General features: G+C 40.3%; 1 protein-coding gene across 11 annotated transcripts in view; it reads right to left on the reverse strand.

Moving 5' to 3' along the window:
- LOC123518916 (glutamate receptor ionotropic, kainate 2-like) overlaps positions 1-27,097 on the reverse strand; it is a 342,671-nt gene that overhangs the window by 274,478 nt on the left and 41,096 nt on the right. For 5 of the 11 annotated variants that reach the window (XR_006678917.1, XR_006678914.1, XM_045279988.1 and 2 more), the window contains exons 1-2: positions 16,931-17,031; positions 9,529-9,571 (exon numbers count right to left, since the gene is read on the reverse strand). The exons of 1 other annotated variant lie outside the window; for it this stretch is intronic. The gene's annotated coding sequence lies outside the window, so the exon portion shown is untranslated. Of the gene's footprint in view, positions 1-9,528; positions 9,572-16,930; positions 17,032-27,097 lie in introns of those variants that run through there. 5 more of the 11 variants (XR_006678916.1, XR_006678915.1, XM_045279989.1 and 2 more) reach the window with 2 other exon arrangements.

Consider the following 27,097-nt stretch of genomic DNA (forward strand, 5'->3'; position numbering starts at 1 on the left):
CTCACTCGCTTCCCTCCTCGTCCCCGCAAAGTGAATAGACAGTTTAGTGAATGTAAATATAACAGCAGTGGAGTATATATATATAAAAAAAAAATAGTGTAATGCAGTAATGGTTTGATTTTGGTGTGGTTTTATGTTTGTATTACTGGAAAATAGAATCAGAGGTAACAATGGTCCTTTTTATATCATTCATCTTCCTAAAGTGAAGACAGTTTGTGTACATAACAATAGCGAAGTACCGAGAGATAAATAAATGAATAAAAAGTATGTTAATGTGTGTTTTACTTAACATGAAAAAAAAATATTGAATTACAGAGGAAACACTAATCATTCCTGGGTGTTTTTCCTCGCTGGCTCAAACTTGAAAGCGAGTACTGGTCGAAAATGTAAGCCGAATATTACTACAATTTCTGTTTGATTTGAAGTGTACTGTACTCTAGCGTTAAAAATGGAAATGCACATAATTTTTCTATTTCTTTTAGCTTCCTTCATCCTAAAAATATATATAAGCTTGTAAATAAAAAGATAAGGAAGTAGAAACATTTGTAGAGTAATACTCCTACTATTTTTGTATGATTTCACGTTTACATTCCAGAAAAAAGAAAGGGAAACACGGAATAAGCGTAACTTTCTTTTTTTTTATAAACATTTGCATGTAAACAATAACGTGTGATGTGTGTGAAAACTGTGCTACGGAATAAAACGCATGTGCAGGAACACTTATTGTTGTTGTTGTTGTTGTTGTTGTTGTTGTTGTTGTCGTTGTTGTTGTTAATGTTGTTGTTCTTGTTGTTGTCGTTGTTGTCGTTGTTGCTGTTGTTAATGTTGTTGTTGCTGTTGTTATTGTTATTATTGTTATTATGTTGTTGCTATTGTTTTCGTTGTTGTGTTGTTGTTGCTGTTGTTATTGTTGTTGTTGTTGTTGTTGTTGTTGTCGTTGTTGTTGTTGTTGTTGTTGTTGTTGTTGTTGTTGTTGTTGTTGTTGTTGTTGTTGTTGTTGTTGTTGTTGTTGTTGTTGTTGTTGTTGTTAATGTTGTTGTTGTTGTTGATGTTGTTGTTGTTGTTGTTGTTGTTGTTGTTGTTGTTGTTAATGTTGTTGTTGTTGTTGTTATTGTTATTATTGTTATTATTGTTGTTGCTATTGTTGTGGTTGTTGTGTTGTTTTTGTTGTTGTTAATGTTGTTGCTGTTGTTGTTATTATTGTTATTATTGTTATTATTGTTGTTCCTGTTGTTGTTGTTGTTGCTGTTGTTGTTATTATTGTTATTATTGTTATTATTGTTGTTCCTGTTGTTGTTGTTGTTGCTGTTGTTGTTATTGTTGTTATTGTTGATGTTGTTGTTGCTGCTAGACGACAAAAACATTCACGTAATCCACGAGCAAAATGTAAAGGGAAGCAACTTTCCTGCATTAAGTGCCGACTATATTTTATCTTTTCTCATGTTCTTTATCATCTCTTCTTCACCTGAACCAAATATAGCGTAACTAAATAGAAAGAGAAAAAAAAAAAAAACTGTATCAACGCATAAGCTTATATTATTGAACGCTTCATTGTTTCAAAAGTTCTAAACAGTTTTTTTCAAAGATAATACAATTTTCTGCATTACTTTAAAAAAAAAATGAAATCACAGGCCAGAGAGAAAATACATTGAACTTTTAAGATTGCTTTTCTAATTTTCTTGGCATTTTTCTTGGCATAATAATGAAAACGCTCTTACACTCTTTAAAACTTCACTAATCTCCACTTTAGCTCTGTGAAAAATTATCGACATGACACGAGAAAGCGTTTGAGAATACGGTCCACACACACACACACACACACACACACACACACACACACACACACCTCGTACACATTCCTTCCTCTTTCCCACACAGCTGTCACTCATCCACCGTCTGGCAGGGACTAAATATTTAATTGTGAAGTAAAAATCTCGAGCCAGCGAGTGAGTGCGTGAGTGTGCGTGCCGGGAATGAAGGCCAGCGCTCCTGTCCTTCTGTTAGCATGTGTGTGTGTGTGTGTGTGTGTGTGTGTGTGTGTGTGTGTGTGTGTGGTGTGTGTGTAGTGTAGTAGTAGTAGTAGTAGTAGTAGTAGTAGTAGTAGTAGTAGTAGTAGTAGTAGTAGTAGGAGCAGCAGCAGCAGTAGCAGTAATAGTAGAGTGCTACTGCTGCAGCAGCAGCAGTAGTTGTGCAGTGGTGGTGGCAGTGAGCAGTGGTGAGCAGCAGCAGCAGCAGTGGTGCAGCAGCAGTGGTGGTGGTGGTGGTGGTGGTGGTGGTGGTGGTGGTGGTGGTGCAGTGGTGGTGGTGGTGGTGGTGGTGGTGGTGGTGGTGTGTGGTGGTGGTGGTGGTGGTGGTGGTGGTGGTGGCAGCAGCAGCAGCAGTGGTGCAGTGTGCAGCAGGTGGTGGTGGTGGTGGTGGTGGTGGTGTGTGGTGGTGGTGCAGCAGCAGCAGCAGCAGCAGCAGCAGCAGTGTGTTGTGGTGGTGGTGTAGTGGTAGTAGCAGCAATGCAGCAACCAGCAGGTAGCAGTATGGTGGTAATGGTAGTGGTGGTGGTAGTAGCAGTACTAGTAGTAGTACAGTAGTAATAGTAGTAATAGTAGCAGCAATCGTAAGTAGTATAGTACCAGTAGTAGCAGTAGTAGTAGTAGTAGTAGTAGTAGAAGTAGTAGTAATTGTTGTTAATGTTGTTGTTGTTGTTGTTGTCGTTGTTTTAGTGGCAGCAGCAGCAGCAGCAGCAGTAGCTAGGTAGACGAAACAAGACACACACAAAAAGCCGGTTACCTGCCACCGCCGCCGGCGCCGTCCCCACTGCCACTCCAATACGCTTTTCCAGTTAATAATTACAAATAATAACGGGGATTTTCACGTGTGACTGAACTCCAATGGTATTATTTACAAACTAAATTTTCTGCGATTAATTCGGGAGGAGCCTAGTGTAAAATATCCAATACAAATAACGCATGCGGAATTTTATCATATTCCATTCTCTTTACCTTAACTTTATTTACATTTCATCAAGAGGAAGAAAAACGGTGTATAAATATTGAGGTGTTCCAGTACCTGTCCCTCACCTGAGTACATCCAGTGTGTTTTTTCTGATAGTAGAGGGTGCCATGCATAATGTATATCCCATGAATTGCTAAATATTCCTCCAAGAAACTCAGGATCGCGCCTCACAATGCAGCACTAACGAACACGCGTCACTCTGCTGAAGATGAAGGCAAAGACTTGAACACCACAAAATTAATGGAGCTCTTCTAAAATTTCACAAGCAGGAGCTCCACATTTTTTGACGTTACTTCGAGGCAAGCTTCGTGTGTAACGGGAAGACATGAAGGTGAGAAGAGAAGCAACACGACACATCCACCTCTCTTAAGACTGTGTGGTGTATAACTGGAACTGGTAATCAGGTTGTTATTGCACACTATATAAGACTAGATGAATTTATAGATAGGGAAGATAAACTTATATAGGCATGTGTTTTAACCTCTTCAGTACAATGACACGTCTTCATATTCATTCTGGTTACTATTTGGTGATTTCATACAGCGTCAGAAACTTATGTAGGCATCAAAATAGTAAAGACTCTGCCCATTAATCTTCTGACCTCCATATACCCTTCCTAATATAAATTAAATCGTCTAATCGTACCCAAAATTCATGGTAAAAATGCGTCCCAGTAATAAAAGGGTTAATTAGGATCTGTCACGTCTACATCGACTCTTTTTCAAATAACGGGTAAGCGTGACTAATGGCATAGGTGTAGGTGGTATATATGCCATGTATAGATCAATTGGTTGTAATGATATTCCTCTTGTGTTCTTATGTGCAGGAAGTCGCAATCACCGCGCGGCGCCAGATAAGGTAGAGGAGCTAGAAAGGTTTTGTCTTTCTCTATAAGTTTCTCGAGTTTCAATGTAAATCGAATCTTCATCAGTATAATGTTATATGTCTGTCAAAAGAAATGGTTAGTCCCTCTGCTCTTCACGAAATTCACTAAAAGAGAAGGCAGGCCCGCAGTGCAGAGCAGGGAATGTGTGACCAAGCCTTGTCTACACAGGAGTGTGGCCAAAGTAGATGTGTGCGTAAGTGTACAACTGCTCGGCCAAGTTTGCCTGTATACGAACATCCCGTATATTTATAACGCTTTGCCCTTGAGTTTCTGGTAAAAAAATGGACCGCTGTGCAATAAAGTGATCTTGCAACCTTGTAATAATGAATATTTTTTTCACTGTTAAGTACTGCAAGCAACATTAAAGTCAAAGTCGTATAACAATTATTCGCAGCCAAAAAATAAGAAAATACAGTAGAGATACGGTGCTGCATATACGTGATAAGGTAATAGATCAAACAGATAGTTATATGAAAACTTATTTCGTAAGAACCTTAAATCCATGGTGTTGTTATTCCTCGGGTTAAGTTTGGTGTTGGTAGGCTGTACAGTATAGATGGAATTTGGGAATATATAAAAATGCATACATATATTAAAACATTTGTCTTTTTTATGTACAGAGATGAGTTCGACCAAGTTTGCGTGTACACAAGTATGGAGAATGTCTATGTATACTAGAATGTGGTTAAAGTACAAATGTGGAGGAGCGTGAGTGTCATCTATGAAAAAAAAAAAGTCAAATTGAGACATTGTTCGCCGGTCAGTAAAATTCAAGTCAACTGCTGAGATTTTCTGGACTCCCTTTCAATACTTTCGATGTAAGAATGCAGTATTTCAGTCGCGGTTTGATCCTTATGCACTAAGTCAATTTTCAGATAACCAGGCACATTTTTCATCATCGTACTTGTCGAAGTTTTAATGAAAACGAATGACTACGGTAGAGGAGGTACTGGCTTATCAATGGGAGAGGGGGGAGGTAAGGTGGTGTGCAAGAATAGAGGGAAGGGAGAATGCACAGGCCAAACGTGTCTATATTGTTGGAGTTGCTTGCCACTGTGCTTGCGTTTCATCTGAGTATCAAAGGAAGCAGTGCGGACAGGCTCCCTTGAGACACTATTGCGCTCACGATAATGCTGGCAGCGCTAATACACTAAGCCACCAACTCCGTCTAATGGAATGAAACGTTTAATCACATCAGTAAATATTTTGCCATATACGATGCTCAGATACACGTACAAATAAATTAATCTATATTCACTGCGATAAGAAAGGAAAGATTGTCGCAGTCGATTATCTTTGGATATAATGGTGCGTGTTTTCTCCTCCTCCTCGCCTCTGTAATATATATAATTCAGTTGTTTGCCTTGAAAGTTTAGCTTGAGTGTCTGCACGAATACGCAGCGAACGTGTGCTTTCCCTCGCGCCTCGCCTCACGTCTCCAGGTTCCCATTACGAAAGACACACGCTGCGGCACCGCCCGGAGAGACCAAAGTCACACCGAGGTTAAAGCGAGGCTGCCAACCCAACGTGGGGCGAGCCATTGAGACAGCGCTGATCGGGCACAACACTCGCTTTGTTCCCGTTGTTAAACTCTGAACTAGGCGAGTGAATATCTAATTACAAACGGTCTACAGGCGCCGGCAAGTACAAACACGAGCTCATCTCATCCAAGGCCGCATCCTTCTCTGCAGTCAGTAACGAGCGTCATTGTCAGCATGGCGACGTTCATGAGAAGCTACAATAACATTCCCGCGCTCGGCGTTCCATTGATTTCCTATGTTCCCGCTGAAACGAAGGCACTCCAGTTTTCCACCCTTTCCACGAGACAGGACCCAGAATGCCATAACAAATAACGCGTACGAGGGAATAAAACGCAGAGTAAGCAAAGTTAGAAATATAAAAATAACACACAATTCTACTCGGTTGTTTTCCTGAATCACCAGCGATTCCAAGGGGAGAACAGCATGCGTGGTTGTCTGTTAAAAAGTAAAGAATAAGAAGGAAAAATCACGGAGTAAACAAGGTGGGGAATTGGGGAACAAGAATAGCACTGCACTTTACTCAGCCTGTCTTAAGCGAATATTAGAGTCTTTTCGTGTAGACTTGCAGGAGTGTTGGCGTGAATACTAGAAGTAATTCGTATGAAATAAGAAAGTGTGCAGAGAAAACATGGTGAAGGATAGATAAAACAAATCGTATTACTCAATTTGTATCTTAAACTAACAATTTCGTATGCAAAGTAATGCGAGTGTAATACGAGATACGCGTCTTAAACATTTTGCTCTCTCACCATCACTGCTTTTCAAAGGCTCCAGTTGAAGATACTCGAGTTTTAAAGAATATTTTACGGCTCTAGGGATAGTTTCGCAAGCTTTCTAGCTTATTAAAAGGAAAAAGTGTCTTGAAGACCCGGCTAATTGTTTCTGTGGCCTTAGAAAATTGTCGTAGTGAGAGAGCAAGAGGGTTTTGATAAAGCTTTAAGTGTGTATACAAATGATTCAAGTGAGAAGAAAAAAAATGAAATTAAAACAAAGTATAAAAAGAACAAATCATTTACTCTTCTCTTATCTCTAGCCAACAGTTCCTTATTCACATTTGCATGGGTAGATAGATAAGATAGATAATACTTTATTGTTCATGTATATAATACATAAAAATTTGTTTTGTGTCTCCAGGTAAAAGTATCATGAACAATCAAACAGTACAATGCATAACACTCATACATACATACATACTATACCCAGTACACTTAATGGCCTTCCGCATACAGTCATATTGGTATATAAAAAATGGCTATCTTTCGTTCAGTGATCTAATACTGTCTGGCACAAAGATTTACAATATCTGGAAGTGTTGATGTACACAGAGTTAATAAAAGACGAAAAGAGAAAAGAAAAAAAAAGAAAAACGATGCGCAGAGAAGTGAAGGATAGACATAACAAGTCACATAACTGAAAACTGCAGGAGCGTAGTTGCATACGAATAAAACACACGATCGAGAAAATAAAAAAGAAGCAGGAGTAAGAAACACAGAGATAGATAAAGCAAGTCATAACACTCAGCAAGAGAGCCTAAATCAACAACAACAACGTGTGAAGGCTTGCACGCGCGTACGAGTGTTTATTTCAGGCAGGGATCTTGATGCAGGGCTCGCCTCCGCCGCCTCAGCCTCAACCACCGCCGCTTCCAAGAGTAGGTCGTTTGGCAGAACCCACATCCCCAGCATCTCTCCAGCCTGCGAGGAACCACTGACGGCATACGAATTGTCCATGTCCCGCCTATACTCAGTGACGCGTCTGCCACTCCAGCACAACAACCCCAGTGCTGGAATTAATGGCGCATGCAGGAAGTGGTGGTATGCTGGTGGTGTGCTGATAGTGGTGGTGGTTGGTGGTAGTAGGAAGTGATGATGAATTGTAAGCGGGTTATGATGATGGTGTGGTGATTATGGTGGTGGTGGTAAGAGGTGATGGTGAGTTGTGATGATGGTGTGGTGGTTGTGGTTGTGGTGGTGGTAAGAGATGATGGTGATGGTGAGTTGTGATGATGGTGTGGTAATGATGGTAGTGTTGGTGGTACTGGTGAGTTATGATGATGGTGTGGTGACTGTGGTGGTGATGGTGGTGCTGGTGATGGTGGGAGGCTAAGAAGTGATGGTGACTGGTGAGTTGTGAGTGAGTTATGGTGGTGTTGTGATCATGGCGGCAGTAATGAAAGTCTTGCAATGCGATGGTTATAATGGCGATATTGATGGAACAGCTGATAGTGTTGCTTTAAACATCTTGGGAAATTTTGAAATGTTTATTCACAATTAAATCTACGAGTGAATGGTGAGTTTAGCATGGTGATTTCGTTTGATCTCTTACGGTAACCAATTATTTTAAGCGAGTTCTTTTTCACGTTTATCTTTATTATTATTTCTTTTTTACGTTTAAAGTTTTGTTTTGTGATAGTGAAGCGCGTAGTGGATATGGTGAAAGCTTAACCCTTTCAATACTGGGCCACATTTTTACCTTGAGTTTTGTGTATGAATAGGCCATTTTATTTACATTAGGAATGGTCTATAGGGTTCAGATAATTAGTGGCTAGAGTCTTCACTATTCAAATTCCACATAAATTTCTGAAGGTGTATAGAATAACCGAATACTAAGCAGAATATATATGAAAAATGGGTCATGGTACTGAAGGGGTTAAAAGACGAAGGATACTTGACACACAAGAGTTAATAACCTTTCATACAGAAAAATAACTTGAAATACAATCTACTTAGGAGGAGAAATTGGATATTACTCATTAACCCTTTCTGTACTGGAACGCAATTCTACATAGAGTTTTGGGTAAGATTAGACGATTTCTTTTACATTAGGAAGGTTCTACGGAGATCAAAAGATTAATGGCCACAGTCTCCACTTAATTAATCCATATATAAATTCCTGAAGCTTTATAGAGTCACCAAAAAAGTAACCAGATGAATAGGAAAATGCGTCATGGTATTTATAAGATTAAGACAAAGCTAAGTGACAAGACAGGCGAGAGTCTCATCCAACAGAAGAAGAATCACATCCCATCAATTTGGCCACCAGAAAACCTAGTCTTGTGTAAATATAGGTAGTGAATCCAAACGAAAATACAAATAATTACCAGTGGATGAAAGATTAATGTTCGTAATTATATTTTTACTCATGTGGGAGCCTCTGCTATCCTGCCTATACCTTTATTTCTCTTTATCTCTCCAATTATGATTTTTACTTATCCTTCCCCTTTTCTTCCCTCTCTTTATCTACCTATTTACCTTTCTCGATTCTAACCTTCTCTCTCTCTCTCTCTCTCTCTCTCTCTCTCTCTCTCTCTCTCTCTCTCTCTCTCTCTTTCCTTTTATAATATATGTACATGTTTTCATTTTTAACCTTCCAGTCTTCCCGTTTCTCATCCTTACGATCTTTATCTTTTCCTTTATTTTCTTGCAATTTTTCTCTACCTCTACCTCGCACCCGTACCGTCTATATACCTCCCTCCTATACAATCTTCTACCTCCCTCTACGTCGCTTGTTTCTCCCTCGCCCACTCTCGCTATAATATCCAGTAAGCCTTCGTTATGAGCCCCTCACAATAAGGTCTCAGGTTTCCTCTCCTCTAAAACAGAATACCTCCTGCGCGCTGCTCCTGCCCACCCTAATGCCTGCTTGTCCTCGAGCTGTCCCCGGCCTTAGGTATCACAAGGGGGTTTCTGAGGTAATGCTTAGGATTTGTGTCTTGTCCTATTGTATATAAGCCAATCTTACTACACTTTTTTTTTTGGTGCAATAAGCAATGTTGTGTCTCTGGAGTGTGTGTGTTCTTCGTATGCACGTAATGAGATTGCTAAACACAAACTCCTCAGGAAAAGAAACTGTGCACCGGATGTGAATGAGATGAAGCAAAACTCCATAAAGACTCTTACTCGAAGTTCCTGCCTCGTACCATGACTCATTACGTGTATGAACCCCACTTTCTGAGCGGCGGGAAAAATGAAACGGTAATTCAGACGAGGACACACGGACACGCAGCTCATTAGGAAACAACACGACATGCGCGCTGCACCAAGGACACCCGGGGCATCATCCCTGAGCAACAAGACGAGGTGAATAAAAACTTACCTCATCAGTAGCCCCACCAGCGCCTCCGGTAATGCCCCGCCACCTGCAACAGAAACGTCAGGTTATTATGTCGCCCCAAACGAGTCTTCAGCGCCCTGACTTACTCCCTCTGAGGACTGGAGGCTTTTAACACGAATGAAGGGAAGGCAAGGATCGCAAAGCCAGCAATACAGAGCAAGCCATTCGATGTTGCATGCCTCAAATAAAACAGGGAGGGTTTCAGATCGAGAACCAATTAGGTTGGTGTCCAATACTCCTCCACTACGACCTGATATCTTGGTGGAATCGAATATCAAGGCGCAGAATAACCAAGTAAGCAAGACGTGACAGTCTCAGCATATCCAATACACGTAGGAAGAACAGAGGGATATTGTGCTCGCTGGCCTTGTGAAATACTTAACTTAGATTGATATTCTGATTAATTTGAGAGAGAGAGAGAGAGAGAGAGAGAGAGAGAGAGAGAGAGAGAGAGAGAGAGAGAGAGAGAGAGAGAGAGAGAGAATAAATATCAATGTATGTAAGCTAAGGAAGGTGTGAGATGGAGAGTGATGTGAGCATTATCTAAAATGAATAAGAAATAAGATATACGGTGAGGTTGAGTCGAGTGTCTCTGAGAGGGAAGGAGAGAGAGAGAGAAGGAGGGAACGAAAAAGGGAGAGATGGCTGGAGGAAGGAAGGGAGGAAAGAGGGGAGTTTGTTTAGTGTGAAGGAGCGAGGTGACTATTGAAAAATTAAGGAGGTACGTCTTGGTCTGACCATTTCCTCCAAAACAAAAGAAGTAACGTTATTGACCTCACCTGTGAACTTTCCAGCCTCAACTCAAAGGAAGAACAAGACGTAAGAAACATTTATTCGGCCTATCAAGACTGTTTGTAATGAGTAAAACTAGTTAATTTTATGTTTTTAATCTTCCAACGACATTTATTTCACCATTGATAAAGGATTTTTAACGTTTCATATAACTACTATTACGTGACTCATCGACTCACTGACTGACTAACGAATGACTAACCATTGAGAAATAATAAAAAAAACAGCTGAAAAGGCAATTAGACTTATTAATCCTACTCCTGAGAAGATAAAAAAAAAAAATGGGCAAATTCTTATTAAATGATGTTCTGAGAGAGAGAGAGAGAGAGAGAGAGAGAGAGAGAGAGAGAGAGAGAGAGAGAGAGAGAAATCCTGAAGACTCAAATCCCATTCGTCTTGTGTCTACAAAACCACCAACACACCCACACAGCGGCAACAAAAGGCATTAACTCTCGCCCTGAAGACAGCAGCCGCACAGTCACCGTAACTTTGACTCCAACTTGGAACACAAAGCTTTGGACAATGAAGCTTCTAGAGCTGAGAGAGAATCCTGTTCGATTTAACACACACACACACACACACACACACACACACACACACACACACACACACACACACTCTATAAAACTAACACGAACTTTATCCCTTCCTTTTTCTCTTCATCCTCCTCCTCCTACTCCTCCTTCTCTTTCTTTTCTTCCTCTTTCTTACCTTGAACCAAAACGAGGATTAGCAAGAGACGCCCCGACACTAAGGGTGCGCCATTAAACAGGTATAAAGAGGTAGTTAGCTAGGTATTAATATTCGCTGATGACCCTCATACATAACCTGCAGTCGAGTATTAGCCTCCTTGCTCAGCCCCCCACACTCCACGGGGTTTCCAGGTGTTGTTGGCACGAGAGAAAAGAAACACCTTCCCCTCCAGTGACGAGATCTACAGAGACGTGTGACTTGAAACACCTAACTTCTGTATTCTGTTTGGTTAAGATGTTTTATGCTGGTTTATTTACCCATCTATTTGTTTTCTTTTTGCCTGACTTCCCTCGACGCCTCAGTCAAAACGGTGGAGTAATCTCTTGGGAGCATCTGCATATTTAACTGAGCGTAAGGGAATGTGTTGAGTAATGGGTGCGTATATCATAATGCATCACGTGAATTCACCGTCATCTGTAGCTTTCCATCATCCGTTCGTCTCCTCTACGCATCTTTCCAGGGTCTTTGGGGGTTTACACAGTGTCAGGTGCTCCTTTTTCATAATGATTGGACATTTTGAGTCATTACGAAGATTATTGGGGTTATAAAGACGGTTTACAGGGAGGGATTTTTTTTTATAAGAAAGGTTGTAGCCTCTGTCTATCTCTATCTGTCTGTCTGTCTGTCTGTCTCTCTCTCTGTCTCTCTCTCTCTCTCTCTCTCTCTCTCTCTCTCTCTCTCTCTCTCTCTCTCTCTCTCTCACTGCCTGTCTCTCTCTCTCTCTCTCTCTCTCTCTCTCTCTCTCTCTCTCTCTCTCTCTCTCTCTCTCTCTCTCAGAAAATCAATTTCAAGAAAGGGATATTAGCAAGGAGAAATAAAAAGATATAGAAACTAGAAGGAAAAAGGAAAGAAGCTATTACAAAAATTAGGGAAATAATTTTTTGAACTCTTTTTGTTACCTCTGACCACAATACCTCTTACACACACTTCAAAGCTAAACTCGATAACAATATCACGCCTTGTTGTCTCACGTTGTTGATCTATAATTCATTCCATGTTACCGATTGTCAGCCACTGCCACGCTACCCACATTTAGAACACGCATTTCCGCACTTACTCGCTACATTACGTGTTGCAAGAAATTGAGGCTCGTGGCTTGAAATTAAAATACATATCAAAGGAACGTGAAACCGTGTAATGACGTTATCCTACAATGCAGTTACAGGAATTAAACCATTATTTTCATATGCAGACAGGCAGTAATGTGCTGAAAGAGAGAGAGAGAGAGAGAGAGAGAGAGAGAGAGAGAGAGAGAGAGAGAGAGAGAGGAGACGGAGACGTTATTGCAATTCGAAATGTTATTAGTGCTATTCAATCAATTCAATGCATACACACACACACACACACACACACACACACACACACACACACACACACACACACACACACACACACACACACACACACACACACACACACACACACACACTAACACACACACTAACACACACACACACACATAACAGCAATTTCAAATGATGTTCAATCAATCCAACACACACACACACACACACACACACAAACACCAAACTAGTCATCGCATCGGATCTGGAATCACGACTAATAAGGAAAGAGCTGCCTCGGATTACACTTGCGCCTCACCTGTGCCCAGAGGAGACTCACCTCATTGGCTTGGCGGTCCGCTGCGGCAAGGATTGAATCGCGCAATGTATGAAAGAGCTCTAACGTGTTACTCCACTGATCCATTTTCTATTCCCGCCTGCACATTCCCCGCCGCACAATGCCTTGGCAGCAATACAGGACTCACGGTGGACAATCTAACCTCCCACTGATGTAACTCCGGATATAACGTTAACAAGAGGGGGTAAAATAGTCAAAGAGGTCATAATCCCATCAAAGCCAACTATAATTTAGGTCATAAAGTGAAGCGCTTCAAAGAGGTTCACTCGAATTGAATAAACGACTGAATAAAGCGCCAATTCGAAACAGCTCCGAGCCTCGTTGTGAAGCAGCTTCATGTAAATGTTAGGAAGGTTGGTAACGAATCCTTTTATCTGGCAATATTCTATCTGACCTTCTTTCCTTCCTTCCTTTATTTTTTCCTTTCAACTTCTTTCCTTATTTTCTGTTTCCTCTTTTCCGTTTTTTTTATTGTCTCAGTTGCTCTTTCCGTCCTTTTTCGCTTCTTTTTTTCTTTTTCTTGCTCTCTTACTACCTTCCTTTTGGCCATCTCTCCTTCTTCCCATTTTCTTCCCATTTTCCCTTTTCCCTTCATTCTCGTCATCTCTCCTTCCATGCTTTTCTACCTTCATCTCTCCCTCCCTACTTCTATTCCTCTTCGCAATCTCTCCTTTCCTTTTTTCCTGTCTCTATCCATCATACTTTCTTTCCTACTTCTCTTAATTCTTTGTCTATTTTCATTCTTCATTTTTGCAGTCCCTTGATATTCCACGTTCATCTCTCCTTCACTTTATTTTCATGTCTCTATCAGTCATCCTTTCCTTTTTACTTCTCTTAATTCTTTGCCTACTTTCCTCCTACATTTCTGTTGTCCTTGCTTCCTTCCCACATCATCGAGGAAGCGAAGATAATGTAGAGGGACGATTGTCTTCTGTTTACAGCATTATGTACTGTCAATCAAAGCTATTCCCTTCTTTGTTGTTGGAATATCTATTCTAACTATCTTTACTACTTGTATTACTGCCAGTGTCACGTCCATCCTCCCAACTCCTGCTGCTACCACTGCTACTGTTATCTCTACCACCATCACCACCACCACCACCACCACGACAGATGGACTCGCAGGTTAAATAAACAAACAGCAAACCGCCACACCGCCCAGACACACACACACACACACACACACACACACACAGACAACGTTTCAATTCAAGATTCAGTTCATTTCCTGGAGTGACCGATACTCCTGCCCCTCAGTCACCCAGATGCACCAACCGCCGGGAGACAAAGCTAGATCGAGTTTACTATAACTATTACCATTGTGATCGAGTTGCTGCTGTCCCAGATATCATATTCCTTTTAGTTCCTCGAGTCACTCCCTCAAGTCATGGTTGCCACAAATCTCCTTTGGCATGTCATGAAAAGAAAAAAAAAACAATGATGCAAGTCACACTGCAATTGATCTTGTCACTAATATTATACATAACAGCCTCTGTGACAGTCTAAAGCAATTGACCACAATGACTGCACTGTGAAGGCATGTCGATCCCACCACCAAAGTTTTGTTTTACTCCACAAATATACAGTAAGGCATGTTAGCATGACTCCCTAAGGGAAGGACACGTATCACGTAACATCACTCGTCCAAGTTCCTCGCTCCCTGGTGGCACTGCGGCGGGCAAGGCTCGTCCCCCTCTCCACCGCCGCCGAAGACACTCCCTTTAAGGCCAGAAAAAAGTAAATATTCCTACTTCCTCCTCTCCTCCATTCAATACGCAAAGCATTCTGGATCCGAAACTTGCATATTTTGTACGCCCACCTATCAAACCATTTAACCAGACTGAAACACATTTTGTCGAACTGAAATGTTAACAAGATCCCGGCGGGGCTTACAAAACTGACTGGATGTCCTCACACGCTGATGACTGAGAGGCACGGGAAGTGATTATATCGGAGAAGGATCGGCGGCGCCGCGTGAGTGAACCACAATGCGCCGGTAATGAGGGACCGGCGGGCCAATTAGCGGCGAAGACGAGTTTCACGGGCCAGGTGAACTGTACCTGTGAACCCTAGCAACGCGCCGCCCAAGGATAAGGGGCTAAAGACACACACACACACACACACTCTCTCTCTCTCTCTCTCTCTCTCTCTCTCTCTCTCTCTCTCATTTGCAATCTATATTCACTACCCGAGTCTTATTTCTAATTTTCCTCATTTTTTCACATCTCTTCATCCTTTCCCCTTCACGGCAATTGGGAACTGCAGTCACCGCGTCACTGCCACGGCCACGCCAAGCCTCCCTCCTTCCCTCCTTTCTTCACCTCATTACTCAGTCCCACTGCCACACTACAATTAAAGATCCGCAGAACATTCCACTCCAACAGGTAACCTCGTTAAAACACGGCTATCAAACTTGACATTACCCACAATTTTCAACTTTTTTCTCCACGCTCCCCACTGTCATTACCTCCATCACCCTTATTGTTTCACTCATGCATATTATTCCCTCGCTCCCTCTTTCCGCCCATGCATTTATCAATATCATTTGCATCTTTCCTTTCCCAGGCAATTATCTCGGCCAGTAGTCTCCACCATGCCAGACAGGGTTTCAATATACACCAGAGCTGCCTCCCGCTGGCACAAACCCATTATCTCAGCCACACCCCAAGCCATTTTTTGTCGCATTTCAAAACCATTAGTCGATAAAGCCATTTGAATGTGTACGGGAAAGCGAGATAGGATGGGGTGGCACGAGAGAATGAGAGAGAGAGAGAGAGAGAGAGAGAGAGAGAGAGAGAGAGAGAGAGAGAGAGAGAGAGAGAGAGAGAGAGAGAGAGAGACAGACAGACAGAGAGAGAGAGAGAGAGAGAGAGTCTGAAGGAATCGGTCCCTATGGAAATATAAAATCTTTAGCCCATCTTTTCTAATTACTTAACTGAGAACCCCTTAGTGATTGATCCTCGGGAGAAGGAATTAAAGTTGAAGTTAAATTCGCTTCATTACCATCAAAGACGCGGAGAGCAGAGATGTGTATTGATATTTCTTTAATTGAGATAGAAGATGATTAGAATGATCCCCTTGTGCAATACGATGAGTATAATAATATTGATATTGATAACTCTAGTAGCAAAAAGAGACTAACATATCTAAGACGTTTCTTATTCTGAGGCAACATGCAGTACAAGATCGTTTGACTTAAATGATAACCAGCACATTCAAGATTCAATATAAGGAATGTAGAAGCGTCTGATTGTCTACATTATGCATGTTATCTCCCACCCTTCCCAGCCAGTTCTCCACCTCCAACCATCCCTGGAGACAACAACACCCACCAAAACTTTTTTTTTTTATTTGAGAGGGGATAACTGGCCAAAGGGAATAATAGTAATGACGAAGAGAGGAAATGAAGTTCAAAAGGCTTGATATTTTCTTGATAATCACAGTCAAGATAAGAATTACACGGAATCTCTCAGGATCAGACTCAACAACAAGGACTACAACATTTTGAGCAATACTTTACACATTTTAGTGATCGAAGAAGAACTGTAGCGATGGCGTCATAAACTTTTCTTGACATCAGCGGAAAGAAGAAAATGCAGCCTTCGCCAAACATTCATTCAGACACATCTGTAACATTATATTGACTTACACCGCATTACTCTCTCACGTGTCAAGGACATACCTACTGGAAACATACAAACAACATTAGCATCCCGCATTATGAAGATGTTACCCTTATTTGAAATAGCATCATTTCGGAAATGAAATGGCTTCCTTTTTAAATGCATATTCTGAAATTATGAACTAAATAATATTTTCTGAAATGTAATACACAATAATGCATATGAACTGCATTTCACGTAACACATGTGCACCAATGCATTATGCCACTAAAATATGATAATTGTGTAATATTAACCAAGTCTTAATTAACTGTTAGCTTCCCCTTAACAAGCTTTCAAGCCACTGCCTGGCGGGCTGCAAGCGGGACCCACCTATTTCCCCTTTGTGATCTTCAATGCCTGAAAAGGAAGCCAACACACGCCTCGGAGCACACAATTAGGTTAATGAACTCTGTTCGGGTCGACGCTCACAGTCACTGTTACTCATTTAGGTACTCCAATCGCCAGGACTGAGAAGAGTAACTACTGAATTATCCCTACGCTCTATCAAATCACCAGGGCATACTCGTACTTACTCAGCACAAGGCGAGGAGAACAACTCAATCCACACTACGTCCCCGCGCTTCACCAAATGGAGCTGCGTGAACCTGCGTCACGGCTCCCAGCTGCAGGCGGCCCGGCTGGGTCAATGTTACCATCTACTGAGTTTGAATATTAACCTAACATTTGGGTAAACATTCCCTAAAAATTCATTATCCAATACACACACACACACACACACACACACACACACACACACACGGTTTCAATTCATATATACCACCTACACACCGCAAAACACACCTATGAGCAATGGCGACAAAAAGGTGATTGTAACAGCCGAGCACTGATTAAGCTCTAACCTGCTGGCGAGGAAACAGTCAGGTCGGGCAAGGATATGAACTTGATTTCATTAAATAAATAACTCATTTCCCAAACTCATCTATAAATATATTGGAATTGCTCCCATTCACTCATAATTAATTCAGAGTTTCAAGTGATTTCAGTGAGTCCTGCAAATAACGTACAAACTAGCAGCATCTGAAGCTCTAAACCATCTACGCGTTAGGAGCAGTCCATTGGTGGTTCACATTCCCTACTTATGTAAAGCCTTCCTTGGTTGGTAACACAACTGCTGGCATAAGTACCCCGCACAGCTGTGGTGTCCTGTCACTCAAGGCCACCACGGCGCAGTAACTGAGGCTGCGCGGCGCGTAATATGAGTATAGTAAGAAAAAGATTAATGTACTTGAACTATTTTTAAATCTATTTCGTTACTTTAACATGTTTATTATTATTTACTTGTGTGTGCATATATATATATATATATATATATATATATATATATATATATATATATATATATATATATATATATATATATATATATATATATATATATATATATATTCTTAAGGGAATAAAGGAAGTAAACAGTAAGATATTTCGAAACTAGATCTTTATATAACCACAGCTGAAAGGTTTACTTCACTAGCTGTGACAGTATTGCCCATACTCAGAAACACTTTGCTGTCTCACCATGACTATTTTCAAAGGCCACAGAGATGATAAGATTTTTAAGAGTGTTTCTACAGTTGATAATGTAGGAATCTTTTCACTCAGTCTCTAGAACAGTGAAAATACCCTAAAAACTAATGCACTCTTAAATAAAGCCTTTTGAAATAGTGGAGGTGAAGCAGGGAAGCGTTTGTGAATACGAACCTAAGATGCGTTAAATTTTATCCTTATCTACTATTGCCTTACTTTCAATGACGACCACTAAGCTGAACTTCAAGACAGCACTAAGAGAGAGAGATTACATAGTAAGAAAAACAATCACCATTCTGTACTGCAAATTTCACAGAGCCACAACATTACAACACTCCGGATTTGCGCAGAATTGGACGTTAGCTAGCATACCACTTCAACTCTACCACGCTGGTCAACGGAGGGAGAAAGTGAAGCGCAAATTTGTACGAACCTGAAACGAATCTCTCTCTCTCTCTCTCTCTCTCTCTCTCTCTCTCTCTCTCTCTCTCAACACATTTGTGCATCACCTTTACTATTTCAAGAGGGTTTATTTAAATTTACACGAGATTTTTAATTTTTTACGTTTCTAGAACCAAGATTAACAAGACTTCTACATTAGTAACTGGAGAAACACTTGAAAACCCCGCTAATCATATCGGTGGTCTTAGAAATAGTCGTGGGAGAGAGCAAATCGTTCCTGAATACGGACTCTCTCTCTCTCTCTCTCTCTCTCTCTCTCTCTCTCTCTGACACAAGACTCGATGCTGACAACCTCCGAGGAATGACTGGGAGGTACAGGGCGCGAACCTTACGTGAATTCCTCTCAACACGAGAATTGGCCTCGCACTCTCATGTTCAGACCGAGGAACAAAGGAAGTGAGAATCTGGATGGAAAAGGGATGGTTGAAATAGACGGATAGATAGATAGATAGATAGATAGATAGATAGGTAGATAGATAGAAAGATACACGGAGAGAGAGAGAGAGAGAGAGAGAGAGAGAGAGAGAGAGAGAGAGAGAGAGAGAGAGAGAGAGAGAGAGAGAGAGAGAGAGAGAGAGAGAGAGTATTTATCAAAGGGACAGAAAAGAAATGACACAGATAAACAAGTACGCTCTCTCTCTCTCTCTCTCTCTCTCTCTCTCTCTCTCTCAAACCCAGCGGTAGATGTGTGAGTGACGCAAACAACCTCCCGAGGGAAGCGCGGGTCTGTCAGGGCCGCGAAGGAAGCAATACAACAGCAGTAGCAGTAGAAGCAGCAGCAGGAGGAGGAGGAGAAAGAGGAGGAGGAGGAAGAGGAGGAGGAGGAGGAGGAGAAGGAAGAGGAGGAGGAAGAGGAGGAGGAGGAGAGGGACTACCAGATGTTCGCTGGTACATGATAAGTCTAAATGAGGAAATATTAGATTCAGTTGTACGAGTTTGCTTTGAAAATTGGACGCAGGTAGTACAAGTGTTAGTCATCATAAATAAAACACAGTGAGATAAATGTCATTCCAACGACACGCATGTAATATTTGGTAATTAATGTCAGGCGTATATTATGTTCATTATTCATCTTACTATTGTTATCTTTTTTACAGGAAAGGCAGTCCGGCTCAAACGACAAAAACGATGGAAAAATAAGCCCACTCAACGTGCCGCTTCTGAAAGGGTAACTGTGTCGACAATTCCCTTTCTCAGAGGAAACTTTGACCAATTTTATTTACGTTTTTTTCTCATGTAGAAGAAGTGTTAACAGGAGATGACTCAGCACCAGCTCAACATCTGGCAACTAGCAGCATTAATTCAATTATTTTAATTTACATGTAAAGGAGACAGGCAAGGGCATAAAAAATGTAAAACCACGATTATAATGCCGCTCCTACAAAGTAACAAGGGGAGAACTGGAGGATGGAAAATTATCTTTTTGAATTGTTTTAGTACTTCTCCTTTCCAAGAATTCAAGTCAAGGGCAGGACAAAATAAAAAAAAGGAAGAAAGTTCCAGAATTTTCCAGTAAAAAAGTGAATGTGAAGGTTTCATTAAACTCTTCCATTAGTAAGTTGTAAGAATAAGGATGATGGTAAGCAGTTGCTGAAAGATGGAGGATATTTACCGTTAGCAAGTTTAGAGGCACAGTAAGCAGTGAAATAATGATAGGAGACAGCAGGCAACGCAACATTGAGGCGATCATTGAGAAAATTAAGGCAGTTTGTTAGGAGAGAGGATTCTATGAGAGGGAAAATTTTTAGAAAGCCTCAGTTAATTTAACCTCCACACGTGTGGGAACAGTACCCCGTAGATGTAAGGATGAGGCCCTACATTGAGTTAGCAGTTAGGAGGATTTAACAAAGACGATTACATTATCTTTGTATGAAAAGCATATATATATAAAGCTAACCCGAAGCAGGAACGCGTTGTCCGCCTTTCTTTACAGGAAAATAACAAATAAATCAAATTCTTTTTTTTTTTTTTTGATAAGTAAGTCTCAAGCTTAAAAAAAAAAACGTGTACTTTCGTGAGGCAGTTTACTCTAAGGAAAAATGCATAACCCTACGATAGAAATAAACCTCACTGAAAAAAGAAAGAAAAGCGAACTGATAACAAAACACAAACTACAACAAAAGCAGAAAAAAAACTCTTACCTATGAAAGCAAAACAAATAAATAAATAAAAAACTAAAAGTATCTAGAAATAATCCCTGCAAACACAAAGCGTGCTGGGGAAACACAAAGACACGAGTAAACCGTGTGGCAGTTAAGCACACGAGTGACAGCAATGCTAGGCACCAGAGCGGACAAGGGGGAAAGGATGAAGGTCATGAGGGTGATGATAAAAGAAAAGCAGAACATGAAGGTTCCCTGAAGAGTGAGGGTGTGAAGAGCGCACAGCTGGGCGGGGAGAGAGAGAGAGAGAGAGAGAGAGAGAGAGAGAGAGAGAGAGAGAGAGAGAGAGAGAGAGAGAGAGAGAGAGAGAGAGAGAGAGAGAGAGAGATAATACAGTACATACATGTGGACTACATAAGGCTATTTTAACTTTCACATGGCAACTCCTGCGCCATTCAAACTTACTGCCATCACCGTCCGTACATTTAACTAACCTATTCTTGAAACTATGTAATGTCTGTGCACTTACCACGTCCATAACAAGCTATTTTTGCACTCACATAAAAACCCAGAGAGAGAGAGAGAGAGAGAGAGAGTGGGGTGGATAGAGGGGGAGTGGAATTGAAAGCTCTTCGTCTCATCAACTCCCCTCCTCTCACTAACTGTCTTCAGTCTCTTTCTCACCGCCGAAATTTTGCATCCCTTTCTATACTTTATCGCTATTTTCATGGTAACTGTACTACTGATCTAGCTAACTGCATGCCTCCCCTTCTGCGGCCACGCTGCACAAGGCTTTCTTCTTCCTCTCATCCCTATTCTGTCCAACTCGCTAATGCAAGAGTTAACCAGTACTCTCAATTATTCATCCCTCTCACTGGTAAACTCTGGGACTCCCTCCCTGCATCTGTATTTCCGAATTCCTACAACTTGTCTTCTTTTAAGAGGGAGGTATCGAGGCATTTGCTCCCCTAATTCTGGCTGACGGTTTTGGCGCTTTTTGTATTCTTTGGGGAGCCAGCGCTCAAGTGGGCCTTTTTTAACTTTCTTTTTTTTTTCCCTTGGCTGGCCCTCTTCCCTACGTAAAAAAAAAGAAAGAAAGACACGGAATTATCCCTAGTATGCTAATTCAAACTCTATTCTCACTTAATATCTCTGAGAGTTGGAGAACGTAAAACAGAAGTGACAACAGCAGGAACAGAAAAGGCGACACCAGTGACAGGAGAGACAACAGAAACAACAAAAATACTAGAGGGAAAAATTGAAGGGACAGCACCAGGAGGGAAAACAACAACAGAACCGACAACAACAGAAACGAGAAAGAATAAAAGAAGCGATGGAAATAAAATGAAAAAAACAAACAAACAGATATATAAACTTGAAAAAGAACAGAAACAGATCTGTCAGCAGCACTAGAGGCAATGGCAAGGAAGCACTGTCTGTAAAATAATGATAACAACAACAACAACAACATGAAAAAGCAAGATCAGCCATACCAGAGGAGACAAGAACAGCAATAACAGCAGCGATGATAATAGTAGCGACAATATTGACAGCAAAACAGATAATAAACCCCCGGAAAGAGAATATTAGCGATATAATGAAAATGACAGAATAACTGCAGTGACGATGCGATTAACAAGAAAACAAGACAACAGCAACAAGAAAGATACTACCGCGAGAAATACAACAATTGTGACAATAGGAACACTAGGAAATGCAGAGACACAAACATGATCAACACGAAAACCCGGTAAAAAGCAAAACTAAAAACGAGCATGAGGAAATGATAGACGTCAAATCATAAGCGACAACAAATGGACAAAAGAAACAACAGCCCTCCAGAGATACAACAGCTGTGACAATATGAACGTTAGAAAATGCAGACACATACATGACCAACAGGAAAACCCGGTAAAATGCAAAACTAAAAACGAGCATGAGGAAAAATGATAGACGTCAAATCATAAGCGACAACAACAAGACAAATATAACAACAGCCCTCCAGTATGAGCGACATCGGTAGAAACAGAGAAATGACACCCATCTGAAGGGTTTCAAAGCGAGAAGAGTTAAGAGTGATACGATTTATTCTTTCATAACTATATTTCAATTAACATGTCCAGCAGTAACACAGCACAGTGGACTTAAGTAATTTGTTAGGTGAAGGAAGATTCCAAAATAATATCTTGTCTCAGGGAAATTCGAAATATTATTCAGTGGTGCTTTCATTATTCTGTGGTGTTTCAAAGGGTGCCCCGTAATTTAATGTCATCATTCTTATCATTTACTTATAAGATAATATAATGTGGCACAATAATCTTCAGTGGTTAATCGGTTTAATAAGAGACTGCAACATTTAGTACAGAGGTGTTTTCAATTTTTCATTTAATCAAATACGCTTAGTAATAAAAAGAGTAATCGCCTGCAATATTGTGTTACCAGAACAGAGATTGGAAAAGTATTGTGAAGTGGTATTTTTCAAGTCCCTGTGACGTTTTAAACTCTATCACGTAATCGAATATTATTTTTTTTTGTGGTGATGACACGTTCATTGATTGTACGAATGAGAAAAGTGACGCAAAAACCTCCATTGCCTTGTTGGCTGAAGGAAGACATTGCAGAATATTGGTCAATGTTATTTTCAAATACATCGGTTTATAGTGATTATACCAACCATCAAAAGTAACAAAACAATAACATTCGGTAACTTGTAGAGAGAGAGAGAGAGAGAGAGAGAGAGAGAGAGAGAGAGAGAGAGAGAGAGAGAGAGAGAGAACAAAATATTGTTCAGTGGTATTCTCAAGTCTTTATGGAGCTTAAAAGTGCACAGCATAATCAAATATATATTTTCCATAGTGATCACAAACGTTGGGCAATAATAATAGAAAAAGTTGAACGTCAGTTATTGCTTTTCAACATATTCCCGCTGTGGAATACATGTTTACTATTCTGAACAATGCCTGCCATTTAACAGGACTTGATATTTTCATCTGATTGGGATTGATTATTCGTTTCATTTTGGCGGTGTCAAAAAGGGAGTTTGGTGAATAGAACATCATCCTCACAACACCGAAACGTGTCCTGAACTTGAATATTCGCCAAAAATAATAGAGAAAAACAATGTTTTTAATTTTCTGGAAAAATGAGCGGGTATCAACGTCATTGTCCTAATATATATATATATATATATATATATATATATATATATATATATATATATATATATATATATATATATATATATATATATATATATATATATATATATATATATATATATATATATATATATATATATATATATATATATATATATATATATATATATATATATATATATATATATATATATTAGGACAATGACGTTGATACCCGCTCATTTTTCCAGAAAATTAAAAACATTGTTTTTCTCAATTATTTTTGACGAATATTCAAGTTCAGGACACGTTTCGGTGTTGTGAGGATGATGTTCTATTCACCAAACTCCCTTTTTGACACCGCCAAAATGAAACGAATAATCAATCCCAATCAGATGAAAATATCAAGTCCTGTTAAATGCCAGGCATTGTTCAGAATAGTAAACATGTATTCCACAGCGGGAATATGTTGAAAAGCAATAACTGACGTTCAACTTTTTCTATTATTATTGCCCAACGTTTGTGATCACTATGGAAAATATATATTTGATTATGCTGTGCACTTTTAAGCTCCATAAAGACTTGAGAATATCACTGAACAATATTTTGTCTCTCTCTCTCTCTCTCTCTCTCTCTCTCTCTCTCGTTATGGAGACAGGACAAAAATCGCCTCCCACTCTCCCGGCCGCCACTGCAGGTCTTTCCAGAATGAAAGAAAGAAAAAAAACTCTTCATCACCTTCGTGTTTGTCACTTGTCGCTCGCTAATTGGCTAAAAGCACGTATCTTTTTTTTCTAATAGCGCTAATGGACGGGCTATCAGTCAGCCCTTATTACTGAGGCGGATGCCGACTGAAAAAAAAATGCAATTATCAGGCAGGTTGAGACGCACAAGTCTGGACACAATTCTTCGCTCTCTTTAAAAGTGAATCTCCTTAACCAATTTAAAGCTTTGTGCGAAACTTTTTTGTGTGTGAAAGAGAAAAAATCATGATATTATAAGAGAGCTTTTATCTCTCTGAAAAAAAATATATATATAGGTTTTTCTTCTTGGTTCCTTCACATCATATACGGACAATTTTCTATTTTACGCTTAAATATCAAAAGTTCATTCCAATAAATAAACAGAAGATGCCAACATGTGTTTTATTACTATTGGAGAAACAGCGGAATACCGATTTTCACCTAAATTCTCGAGTATTGCCAAGGGAGAGCAGGAAGGGAGAGAAGCCCGAGAGACGAGAGGGAACAGGGAAGGGAGAAGACCCACTTACTGAATTGCTGGACGAGAAAAAAACAAGCTGCACAGAAGGACACCAAGAATACATTGCAACACACAGGCGAGGAAATGAATGATTATATATTGATACACTCTTAATAAAACACACAGCTACGTAGAACATCATCATTGTCAACTACACCACCAAACACATAAAATATTCATAATAATAACATAAAACACCCGAAAGCTTCTCTATAAACAAGAACACAGCAGCTTTTAATGAAGTATTTTGCCATATGAAGGTAAAAATATTCTGGAAAACTCTGTCGTTCACTGTAAAATGTATTCCAATGTGTGTACATTATTTTTCATTGTTTTTTAAAGCCGCGTCCTTGACCTGTTCCCGCCATAGAGGCAAAACTTGTGGTGTGTTTGTTTACTAGGAATTTTTTTGGCTTCAGTTTTCCCCTCTCTCTCTCTCTCTCTCTCTCTCTCTCTCTCTCTCTCTCTCTCTCTCTCTCTCTCTCTCTGTGTGTGTGTGTGTGTGTGTGTGTGTATGTCTGTCTGTATGTCTGTCTGTATGTCTGTGCCTCTCTCTCTCTCTCTCTCTCTCTCTCTCTCTCTCTCTCTCTCTCTCTCTCTCTCTCTCTCTCTCTCTCTCTCTCTCTCTCTCTCTCTCTCTCTCCCGTGACTTGATCGTAAGTATCCCAAAATGCACCCAAGCTTCATGCGGGCGACGATCCCTTATTTATGCATGCTAAGGAGGAGGAACACCCCGCCACTCTTACGGACTAAAGGCGAGCGCTCAGTGTTCGGCTATGATAGTCTTCAGTGAGAATGCACACTCCCTCTCAGCAGCAAGGCTTGGTACATTTTCAGGAACACGTCTATCATATTGTAGGTTAGTTTTTGTTTTACTGTCTCTGGTAATATCACGATTTATTTCATGATTATTACTGTTGCTACTTTTTATGTAACTGAAGGATTTTATTGCATGCAACAATTTCCACGTATTGTCTTTCTCTTTTAGATACAATAACAGTTTTACATGTGTTAAATAAATGATACAACGCTTTCCATATACTACAGCTTTTCATTTATTCTTTCAAGAAAGACAAGAGTGCAACATTGATTAAACAGACGACAACAAAAATAACTCCCATGTAAAGTCTCCAATAATTAACTTCATAAGGAGTAAAGTAGTGTTGCCGTCATTATCAGCTTTGGAATATCGAAAAACTATATTCAAAACTGATATAAGAGTAAGTTATCCGTAAAGATTTTTTTACTCTTTTATTTTATCTTATTTTTGTACCGTAGCAAAACACGACATGAACAGGAAAATTCTGTGCTGCAAACTAGAATCACTTTCTGTTGCTCACGACTGAAATTGATTATAAACATGGTAATATTTCTGCATTCTAAATCACTAATCATCGAAGACACCTCACTGGACTAATCGGTGTACTGAATAATAAATGTCCTTTATGATCTCTTGAAAAAACAGACTTAAGTGACGCTGCACTGAGTAAAGAACGTGTACAGCGAGCCAAAACTGAAGTCATCTTTACATAATCCCGAGTTAGAGCGTAGGGTGAGGCGGTGAGGTCAACTTTCAGCACACAGAGGAACAGAATGCCTGCCGCTGGACCCTTCATTTTGGGATTATTTTTTCCCCTTTTCCCCTCTTTTTCCCCTCACCCTCAACCTTCCTGCAGCACTAACGACCCATTCTAACAACTCCTTTCGTCGTTATGCCAATTCAATATGCCATTAGTGAGCACGGGCTGCGGCAAAACTACACAGGGCAGCGTTTAGCACATGAAAGGATGAGTGCGCTATGTCGAGCGATTAAAACGGCGAAAATCACAGCTGAGGGCAGGACTAAAACTTACAGCGCGAATAAACGAATGAGAGGAAAAAGAAGGGGGACTAAAAAGAAACGAGATAGGAATGACAGTTAGGCGAGGATGAGAGAGTGGACGGTGTGAAAGAGGAGAAGGAAGTGGTGGAGTTTGGTATTCTTTACATCGATGTTTGAAGGGGATGGGGAGAATTTGTCATCCCTTCAGTACCATGACGCGTTTTCATATTCATTGTGGTTGTTTTTTGGCAGTTTTACGCAGCTTCAAAAACTTAGGTAGGGACTAAAATGGTGAAGATTCTGTACATTAATCTTCTGACCCCATAAACCTTTCCTAATGTAAATTAAATCGTCTAATCGTACCCAAAG

Source organism: Portunus trituberculatus, chromosome 44 (genome assembly GCF_017591435.1).
Source record: "Portunus trituberculatus isolate SZX2019 chromosome 44, ASM1759143v1, whole genome shotgun sequence".
Taxonomy (NCBI): Eukaryota; Metazoa; Arthropoda; class Malacostraca; order Decapoda; family Portunidae; genus Portunus; species Portunus trituberculatus.